Raw genomic sequence first — 11,039 nt, 5'->3', positions numbered from 1 at the left:
GGTTAGGTTAGGTTAGGTAGGTTAGGTAGCCGAAAAACAATTAATTCATGAAAACTTGGCTTATTAGGCAAATCGGGCCTTGCATATTAGGCTGAGAAGTGCGTTCTGGCTATTAGGTACGACATATATATATATATATATATATATATATATATATATATATATATATATATATATATATATATATATATATATATATATATATATATATATATATATATATTTATTTTATATATCCTGCCTGAAATGCTGCGTGTACTAGTGGCTTTACAAGATAGTTCTTATAAAGATAGCATTTTGTGGTTATTCTCTATATCTGGTTCACCTAACAGTAAATAAGTACCTGGGAGTTAGACATGTGCTGCTTCCTAGGGATGTGTGTGTGTGTTTGTATTCATGTTGAATTTTACAAAGTAGGAAGAAATGTTTGTAAAAAAAAAAATCAAATATTTTTAAAAGTATAAGTAGATTTGATATTTTTCTTTAATTGTTTATGTCTGCTGTCTCGCCTCCTTTATAAAATGGCATCATTCTTGCTTTTTTAAGGATATCAGGAAAAGTAAGGCACTCCAGAGATTTGTTAACTCCTTCCTAGTGTTGCCTAGCCGAACCCAGCCTAGACAAGGCAGGCTGGGAATCCTAGCCTCACGCAGCTTAGCCCAAACCTACATGTAGCATCCCAGTCCATCCTAAGTGATCATTACCTTACTGGCTGTGTTTTCTCTTCAGCCCTGAATGTAATGTGGTGGAACATAAGCAGATACATATCAGGTCTTAGAGAATCTGTACTTCATACATTTCTTAATAATGTCTCACAAATATTTAAATAATTAAAAAAAAATTGTATAATAACTTCATATTATTCTTGCAATTTATTTTTGCATTTTTTTTATACAAAATTTACATTTTAAAAGATTACCTCTATTTTTAGATTGATGACTTGAAGACTACAGTGCCATCCACAGCAAATCATGGTCTTAAAATATCTCCTAGCAATGACGAGACCAATTTTCACAGAGATCAAATTTTTGCTAAGCAGTAGTCACAGGTAAATATATATTATATATATAATATTATATATATAAAATTAACTACTTCATTGCTCAAAGCACCTTTAGACATTCTGAGAGTTGTGCTATTTTATTAATTAATTAATTAGGCTATATTTTAATGTTTTGTAATGTTTTCATTACTTTTTTTGTTTTGAAATATAAATTGTTGAGTTTTGAAACATTTTGACATTAACTATACCTGAATATTTATAAACAAAAAAATACCAGAACTATGTCCTTGACAATTGCACTAAGAAGTCTTTGCCAAAATCAGGTGCTCAGTGCAGTAGTTATAAACTTAAAAGTTGTACCACCTCTGGTGCAAGATTAGGGACCCATAGCCTCAGAGAAGAAAATAAAGAGTACTCAGAGAAGGCCTTGAATAATAGGCAGGCTGTTTGTGTGTGTTTCGATGGTAAGCTTGCTGACACCATATGTAATTACCTAAGTGTAGTTACAGGATTAGAGCTACGCTCGTGGTGTCCCGTCTACCCAGCACTCTTTGTCACATAATGCTTTGAAACTACTGACGGTCTTGGCCGCCACCACCTTCTCACTTAACTTGTTCCAACCGTGTACCACTCTGTATGCGAAAGGAAATTTTTGTATATTTCTTTGGCATCTTTGTTTAGTTAGTTTAAATCTATGACCTTTTGTTCTTGAAGTTCCAGGTCTTGGGAAATCTTCCCTATCGATTTTATCAATTCCTGTTACTATTTTGTACATAGTGATTTTATCACCTCTTTTTGTTGTCTTCTAGTTTTGGCATATATAATGCCTCTGACCTCTCCACATAGCTCTTGCCCTTTAGTTCTGGGAGCCACTTAGTAGCATGTCTTTGCACCTTTTCCAGTTTGTTGATGTGCTTCTTAAGATATGGGCACCACACAACCGCTGCATATTCTAGCCTTGGCCGAACAAAACTCGTGAACAATTTCTTTAGTATTTCGCCATCCATGTATTTAAACGAAATTCTGAAGTTAGAAAGCGTGGCATAGGCTCCTCACACAACGTTCTTTATGTGGGCCTCAAGTGATAGTTTTCTATCTAGAATCAACCCTAGACCTCTTTCTTTTATCAGAATTATATAAAGATTTCTCACATAATTTGTAGGTTGTGTGGGATCTATGTTCTATTCCACATCCATAACATGGCATTTATTCACATTAAATTTCATTTGCCAAGTGGTGCTCCATATATTTATTTTGTCCAGGTTTTCTTGAAGGGCATGACAATCATCTAAATTTTTTATCCATCCCATTATCTTAGCATCATCAGCAAACATGTTTATATAATTCTGTATTCCAACTGGTAGATCATTTATGTAGACAATCTTTAGTCTCCGTGGTGTAGTGGTAAGACACTCGCCTGGCGTTCCGCGAGCGCTATGTCATGGGTTCGTATCCTGGCCGGGGAGGATTTACTGGGCGCAATTCCTTAACTGTAGCCTCTGTTTAACGCAACAGTAAAATGTGTACTTGGATGAAAAAACGATTCTTCGCGGCAGGGGATCGCATTCCAGGCACCATAGGATTAAGGACTTGCCCGAAACGCTACGCGTACTAGTGGCTGTACAAGAATGTAACAACTCTTGTATATATCTTAAAAAAAAAAAAAAAAAAAAAAAAAAAAAAAAAAAAAAAACATTTCTGGTGCATGTACTGTGGTACTCCACTTGTGACACTTCTCCAGTCCGATTGCCTCTGATTACTGCCCTCATTTTTCTATCAGTCAGAAAATTTTTCATCCATGTTAGAAGCTTACCTGTCACCCATCCAAAATTTTCTAGTTTCCAGAACAACCTCTTATGTGGAACTCTGTCGAAAGCCTTTTTTATGTCTAGATAGATGCAGTCGACCCAACTACCTTTTTCCTTTAAAATCTCTGTGGCTCAATCATAGAAACTGAGTACATTCGATACACAGGATCTTCCAGATCGAAAACAATACTGTCTGTGTGATATTATATAATTTCTCTCCAGGTGTTCTACCCATTTAGTTTTTATTATTTTTTTTTCAATCTTTTCACTGTTACACTTGTCAATGATTCAGGTCTATAACTGAGAGGGGTGGGGTCTTCCCTGTTGCCACTTTTGTAGATTGGAACTGTGTTAGCCTTTTTCCACATGTTTGCTATGACTCCTGTACACAGGGATGCCTGAAAGATCAGGTGAAGTGGAAGGCTGAGCTCAGATGCACATTCTCTCAGAACCCATGGTGAAACTCCATCTGGACCAACTGCTTTGTTCTTACTTAGCTACTTTAGCATATTTTCCACTTCATCTCTAGACACCTCTATACGCTCTATGATGTTCTCAGAAATTCTTATTGTGTCTGGTTCTCTTAAGATTTCATTTTGTATAAACACACTTTGGAACTTTTGGTTTAATGTTTCACACATTGCATTATCATTTTCTGTGAATCTGTTTCCTATTTTCAACCTCTGGATATTATCCTTTACCTGCAATTTGTTGTTTATGAATTTGTAGAATAGGCCCAGTTCTGTTTTACATTTATCCATTATCCCTTTTTAAAAATTTCTTTCTGCCTCTCCCCTTACTGCTGTATAGTTGTTTCTCGCATCTTTGTATCGCTGGTATGATTGGGGGTTTGGCTTCTTTCTATGTTGATACCTGCTTGATGGGGTTCTGCTCTTCTACTCCCCAAGCCCGGCCCGAGGCCAGGCTCGCCTTGTGAGAGTTTGGTCCACCAGGCTGTTGCTTGGAGCGGCCCGCAGGGCCACATACCCACCACAGCCCGGCTGATCCGGAACTTCTCTTAGAAAACAGTCCAGTTCTCTCCTGAAGATGTCCACGGTTGTTCCGGCAATATTTCTTATAGTCGCTGGGAGGACGTTGAACAACCGCGGACCTCTGATGTTTATACAGTGCTCTCTGATTGTGCCTGTGGCACCTCTGCTCTTCACTGGTTCAATCTTGCATTTTTTTCCATATCGTTCACTCCAGTACGTTGTTATTTTACTGTGTAGATTTGGGACCTGGCCCTCCAGTATCTTCCATGTGTATATTATTTGGTATCTCTCTCCTCTCCTTTCTAGAGAGTACATTTGGAGAGCTTTGAGACGATCCCAATAATTTAGGTGTTTTATCTCGTCTATGCGTGCCGTATATGTTCTCTGTATTCCCTCTATTTCAGCAATCTCTCCTGCTCTGAAGGGGGAAGTGAATACTGAGCAGTACTCGAGACGGGACAACATAAGTGACTTGAAGAGTACAACCATTGTGATGGGATCCCTGGATTTGAAAGTTCTCGTAATCCATCCTATCATTTTTCTGGCTGACGCAATATTTGCTTGGTTATGCTCCCTAAACATTAGATCGTCGGACATCATTATTCCCAAATCCTTGACATGCTGTTTTTCTACTATGGGAAGATTCGATTGTGTTTTGTACCCTGTATTATGTTTCAGATCTTCATTTTTGCCATACCTGAAATTTATCACTGTTAAACATCATGTTATTTTCTGCTGCCCAATCGAAAACTTTGTTGACATCTGCTTGTAGTTTTTCAATGTCTTTCATTCCATATTTGTGTCTTTTGGTCTGTGGCCCTCTCTCAATTTCTGTTGAACCAATCCTGTTTTCTGGCCCTGCATCTCTGTTTTGGTATGAATGTTTGTGTGCCTTCATTGTATATTTTGCAAAATTTGGCATACATTTAATTTACTTCCCTGTCTAGCAACAAGTCTGCCTAATTACTTATTAAAAAAAATTTGAAGTTCCCCATAGTGACCTCTCTCTCTTGAAATCAAGTTTATCAACTGTTTCAATGTCCCCATTTTCTGTGTGTGTGTGTTAGGAGGCTAAGCTTGCTGATACCATGTGTGTGTGTGTTTGGAGGCTAAGCTTGCTGATACCATGTGTGTGTGTGTGTGTGTGTTTGGAGGCTAAGCTTGCTGATACCGTTTGTGTGTGTGTGTGTGTGTGTGTTTAGAGGCTAAGCTTGCTGATACCATGTGTGTGTTTGGAGGCTAAGCTTGCTGATACCATGTGTGTGTGTGTGTTTGGAGGCTAAGCTTGCTGATACCATGTGTGTGTATGTTTGGAGGCTAAGCTTGCTGATACCATGTGTGTGTGTGTTTGGAGGCTAAGCTTGCTGATACCATGTGTGTGTGTGTGTTTGGAGGCTAAGCTTGCTGATACCATGTGTGTGTGTGTGTTTGGAGGCTAAGCTTGCTGATACCATGTGTGTGTGTGTTTGGAGGCTAAGCTTGCTGATACCATGTGTGTGTGTGTGTTTGGAGGTTAAGCTTGCTGACACCATGTGTGTGTTTGGAGGCTAAGCTTGCTGATACCATGTGTGTGTGTGTTTGGAGGCTAAGCTTGCTGATACCATGTGTGTGTGTGTGTGTTTGGAGGCTAAGCTTGCTGATACCATGTGTGTGTGTGTGTTTGGAGGCTAAGCTTGCTGATACCATGTGTGTGTGTGTGTTTGGAGGCTAAGCTTGCTGATACCATGTGTGTGTGTGTGTTTGGAGGCTAAGTTTGCTAACACCGTGTGTGTACTCACCTATTTTTACTCACCTGTTTAAATAAAAATAGGGGTGTGTACCACCTCTGGTGCAATTGTAGGGACCCACAGCCTTGAAGAAAATAAAGAGTATTCAGAGAAGACCTTGTGGATTCTCACTGAACACTAATCTTTTCTTCTCCTACCACCCCTCTTATTTTGTTTTATGCTGTATTCTATTATATATCATATAAATACATAGCCAAATGGCAATATTTATTATGTCTATACAAAAAGAAGACATCCACTTTATTTTTTTTTCTCTCCTTTGTTTCTATGTGGATTTTGTTGTGACTAAAAATTCTCCTCCTTTCCCATCAACAGGTCTTCCTCACTGGGCTTGCTCGGGTTTTGTGTTACTGTGAGGGTGCCATCATCGTTTACCCTTCAAGACTGACTCATGCTGGCATTGCATTTGTGGACTTCCCTTCACAGTAAACAGTCCTTCTCCATATGGTGATTGTCCAGGGCAAGCAGAGTGTGACTGCCATCTTGGAGAAGCAGGGTCTTTTAATATGAAGAATCTTCCGTCTTCTCTACTTACGCCAGCTTGTGCCAGCCTTGCATTCTTGTTACTTCATGGCCCTTGGGCCTTTTTTATTTATTTTACATAATAAATTTTTTTATTAATACCCGTGTTTCACAAGAGATCCTTAACATTTTAAGCACCAATTGTATTGACTAATGTACGTCTTGTAACCTTTAAGACATAAATAGACAAGACATAGATAAATGAGTGAATAATACTGAGTGACTAGGTTAGGGCGAGGAACATAGTACAGTGTCTGACTTTGGAAGAATGCCTACTGTTTTAGAAACCTTATTGCCATGATCATAATCATATGGGTTAAAAAGCATTTGTTGTCACTCCTACACTGTGGCTTGTTGAGCTTGAAACCTTTGCTCTTTGTTCGTGTTACATCTGACCTTTTGAAGAAATTGTATGAATCAATATCCTCCAAATTGTTCAGTATTTTAAAGGTTTCGCTCTATTACTCGCATTTGCATATATCTAAGCATATAGATTAGATTTAGATTTTTTATTCAGGTAAAGGTACATACATTGCAGATGAGTTACAAAGGGAAAGACAATGACTAGAGTTCACTAGCTCTATTGGAAGAGAAACGTCTGCAAGACAAGTGTGGGCAAAAATTAAGGTGGCTAAGGAGAGCAGAGCCCGGCCTGCGGCTCACAACGACCCCCAGGGTAAGGCTGAAGAACTAATTCACAAGTGGAGTGATGCAGCATCATCCTCCTCCCTCCCTGCAGAAGTAAGCAGGGAACAGCTCCTCCGACATTATGACAGAAGGATTAGGATAAAAAGAGCACAATCTAGTGATGACGAGTATGGGGAACCAATTACAGCCAAGGAAGTAAAGGGGGCTATGAAAATGGTAAAAGTACAGCACCTGGTGAAGATGGCGTCACCTACGACATACTCAATGCACTGTGTGAAGTGTCTGTCAATCCACTACTCCACCTGTTTAACAAGTCATTCCTATGTGGAGTGTTGCCCACACAATGGAAACATGCAATAATGGTCCCAATACCGAAACCCAATGACCCTGGCAATTACAGACCTATCAGTCTCATGTAATGCACTTGGAAGATGCTTGAAAGGATCATCCTAAACCGACTATTGCACAAAATAGGCAGGTTAGGGGAGGGGTCAATGGATTTGTTAAAGGACGGAGCACAGCAAACTATAGTTAATTACCTTGCTAATGATACAGCTAAGTACTCCCAATAAACTGGCTCCTCGGGGCCAAATTTTAAAATTTAAAATACAATACCTAAAGCCACTAATACGCATAGCGTTTCGGGCAAATATATACGAAGTAAAACCCAAACAAAGAACTGACTCCGTAGGACCCATAAAAGATGAGACTAACAATTTTAAGTTGTATGATAAAAGGGCGGCAAACACTCTCAATGAATACCTAACATCAGTGTTCACACTAGAAAGCTTGAATGACATCCCATCACCAACACAAATGTTTGTCGGAGGTAAGGAGAATGAATTAAGAGAAATACCAATTACACGCGACACAATCAGGAAGAGCATTGACAAACTAAAAGACTCAGAAGCCCAAAGTGTAAATGGATTTAAGTCCCAAGTCGTAAAGGAACTGGCAAATTAATTGGGTGGTTGTAGGTAGGAGCTGCCTCGTATGGGCCGGTGGGCCTTCTGCAGTTGCCTTTGTTCTTCTGTTCTTGTGTTCTTATGTTGAGTAGCAACATTTGCAAATTTGCAGATGATACAAAAATAGGTAGGGAAATTAACACGGAAGAAGACTCACTATCACTTCAAGTTGATCTAAATAGGGTTTTGAAATGGTCAAAAGATTGACAGATGCAGTTTAATGCTGATAAATGTAAAGTTTTGAGACTAGGTAATGATGATAGTTACAAGATATGAGCTAGATGGTGTTGAGATTGCGAAGTCGGATTGTGAAAGGGATCTGGGAGTTATGATTAGTAAGAATTTAAAACAAAAGGATCAATGCATGAATGCTCGTAATAAGGCAAATAGGACACTGGGATTTATTAATCGAAGTGTTAGTAACAAGACACCTGGTGTGGTTCTTCAGCTATATCTTGCTCTGGTTAGGCCCCATTTAGATTATGCAGTTCAGTTTTGGTCGCCATATTATAGAATGGATATAAATTCACTTGAACGTGTCTAGAGTAGGATGACTAAGTTAATTCCCCAAAATAGAAATCTTTTATATGAAGAAAGATTAACAAAGCTTAAATTGCATTCACTGGAAAAGCGAAGAGTTAGGGGTGATATGATAGAGGTTTACAAGTGGATGAATGGACATAACAAAGGGGATATTAGTAGGGTATTAAAAGTATCAACACAAGACAGAACACAAAACAATGGGTATAAATTGGATAAGTTTAGATTTAGGAAAGACTTGGGTAAATACTGGTTTGGCAACAGGGTTGTTGATTTGTGGAACCAATTACCGCGTAACGTGGTGGAGGTGGGGTCCCTCGATTGTTTCAAGCGTGGGTTGGACATGTATATGAGTGGGTTTGGGTGGTTATAGATAGGAGCTGCCTCGTATGGGCCAATAGGCCTTCTGCAGTTACCTTTATTCTTATGCTCTTAATTCACTATGCTTGCCAGTGAAACTCCTTTTCAGAAAATCGCTGGACCATGGAATAGTTCATAAGAACATAAGAACATAAGAACAAAGGTAACTGCAGAAGGCCTATTGGCCCATACGAGGCAGCTCCTATTCTATAACCACCCAATCCCACTCATATACTTGTCCAACCCGTGCTTGAAACAATCGAGGGACCCCACCTCCACAATGTTACGCGGCAATTGGTTCCACAAATCAACAACCCTGTTACTGAACCAGTATTTACCCAAGTCTTTCCTAAATCTAAACTTATCCAATTTATATCCATTGTTTCGTGTTCTGTCCTGTGTTGATACTTTTAATACCTTATTAATATCCCCCCGGTTATGTCCATTCATCCACTTGTAAACCTCTATCATGTCACCCCTAACTCTTCGCCTTTCCAGTGAATGCAACTTAAGCTTTGTTAATCTTTCTTCATATGAAAGATTTCTAATTTGGGGAATTAACTTAGTCATCCTAAGTTCCCCTAGTAATAGTTGAAGGTGATGTAGTGATCGAGTAATCCTTATACTCCATTATCTCATCATCATAATGGCATAACTAATTACATAAGCATTAATCCTATCCCTATTTACAGGTAACGGTTTTCCACCCTTCTATATCTTACTGTGAGGTGTCGTCACCGTACATAAGCAAGCGACTTGAGAATAGCACATTACGGGCTATTCATGCCCGTGCCACCTCTTGGGTGGCTTAATCTTTATAAATAAATCAGAATAGCACACACCATTTGGTCACTATTTGGTCCGGGAGTCATCTCCCGTCACGCAGGGTGCAGTTGCGCCTCCACAGATCTCCAGTATCATCTTTTGATACTGGTAATGGCTCAAAAGGGCCACCACTTACGGGGTATTCATGCCCGTGTCACCTCTTGGGTGGCTTAATCTTCATCAATCAATCGAATAGCACACAGTACAATCTCCAGTCAAGAATGTAGCACTCGGCGTGTACAGTTCTAATCGACCCAAGACGCTACAGCCTCGACACAGAGCATACAGCAGACAGCAGACCGTTGTTCAGGTCCATGTAAACTACATCTACCCGAAGTCCTTCGTCTGAATAGCCAGTTACCAGTTACAGGAGATACTTTTTCACCCACAGAGTTATTAACTCATGGAACCGCCTACCCACCCAAGCGGTTCGTGGCAAAACGATGCTGATTTTCAAAATATACCTGGAAAAGATCATTCCTCCCTACACCTGGGGGGTACCTTCGTTAAAGTAAAAAGGTATACAGAAATAACAAAGAAAATAGATATGAATACTATTACCTTCGATGTTAGTAGTAGTTGTGCAAGTGAGGAGAAAGAAAAAATATTACGGAGTTGGAAGAAAGTTTCTAAGGTACTCTCGTATCTCATGGAATGTGACGGACAGGGCAAAGGTAGTTTTATTATTAATCATGGATGAAAGTAGATTGATAATATTATCTTGGAAAGTTAATGGATTAAAAACTAGAGCGGTGGATGTACACTATTATACTCTTAGAGAATATTAACATAGTAGCACTCCAGGAAACTGGGGATAGGGATGGTAACATTCTGAACATGAAGATGAACATGTTGAACATGAAGATGTTCAACTGCTGGGCGAGCCCTCTCCTACTCATCTGAGGGGAGGGAGATTAGATTATTCTTGTTTGATAAATGCTGAGGGCATAGAGGAGAATTGTCTTACTGTGGATGAAATGCTAAGTGATTTTGCATTACAAATACAGCTTAAACTAGATAAAAAGCATGCCTGCCTTCAGAGGAAAAGCTTAAAGTTTAATAAGGGGGAATTAAGGGGTCTTGTTGGTCATATTAAGTCTTGGTATGATACTTATAAGCCAGTTTCGGCAGAAGCATTTTATTAAGATTTAATTAAGGAGGTAGATGTATTTAATGCAACATTGAACCGGAAAACATCTGGTATAGAAAAGCATCCCCCCATAAAAGTGTGCGGAGAAGAGAAAGGAAATTTGGAGCAAGTATTGGCAGGAGTTTGCAGAGAAAGTTAGGAGTAACAAACTTGAAGGAAATCTGGCAAGACATAAATGAAATAAGCGGTAAAAAGCATAATTTTGTTGCACATCCTGACCCGTAAGGAATTGCAAAAGGTCTCGTAAATAAATGGGCGGAAGCTGCCAAACTTAGTTCATTTAATTACCCGCTGTAACGAGAGTCGTTTGATTCTTGGAAAGATCTAAGAAAGGATTTTATACTTACAGCAGGTAACAGTGGTGATGTCACTTGCACAGGTATTACCAGAGAAGAACTAATAACGGCGATTAAAGTTGGGAAATCTACCGCCCCCTGGG

At 39.2% G+C, this 11,039-nt stretch overlaps 1 long non-coding RNA gene across 1 annotated transcript; it reads left to right on the top strand.

Moving 5' to 3' along the window:
• The first annotated feature begins 724 nt into the window (after positions 1 to 724).
• LOC138366493 (uncharacterized) lies at positions 725 to 6,213 on the top strand. The gene is made up of 2 exons (XR_011229135.1): positions 725 to 1,048; positions 5,906 to 6,213. It is a non-coding gene; the product is annotated as an uncharacterized lncRNA (long non-coding RNA).
• Positions 6,214 to 11,039: the final 4,826 nt, after the last annotated feature.

Source organism: Procambarus clarkii, chromosome 19, assembly GCF_040958095.1.
Source record: "Procambarus clarkii isolate CNS0578487 chromosome 19, FALCON_Pclarkii_2.0, whole genome shotgun sequence".
Classification (NCBI taxonomy): domain Eukaryota; kingdom Metazoa; phylum Arthropoda; class Malacostraca; order Decapoda; family Cambaridae; genus Procambarus; species Procambarus clarkii.
This window is presented reverse-complemented; position numbering and strand designations above follow the sequence as displayed.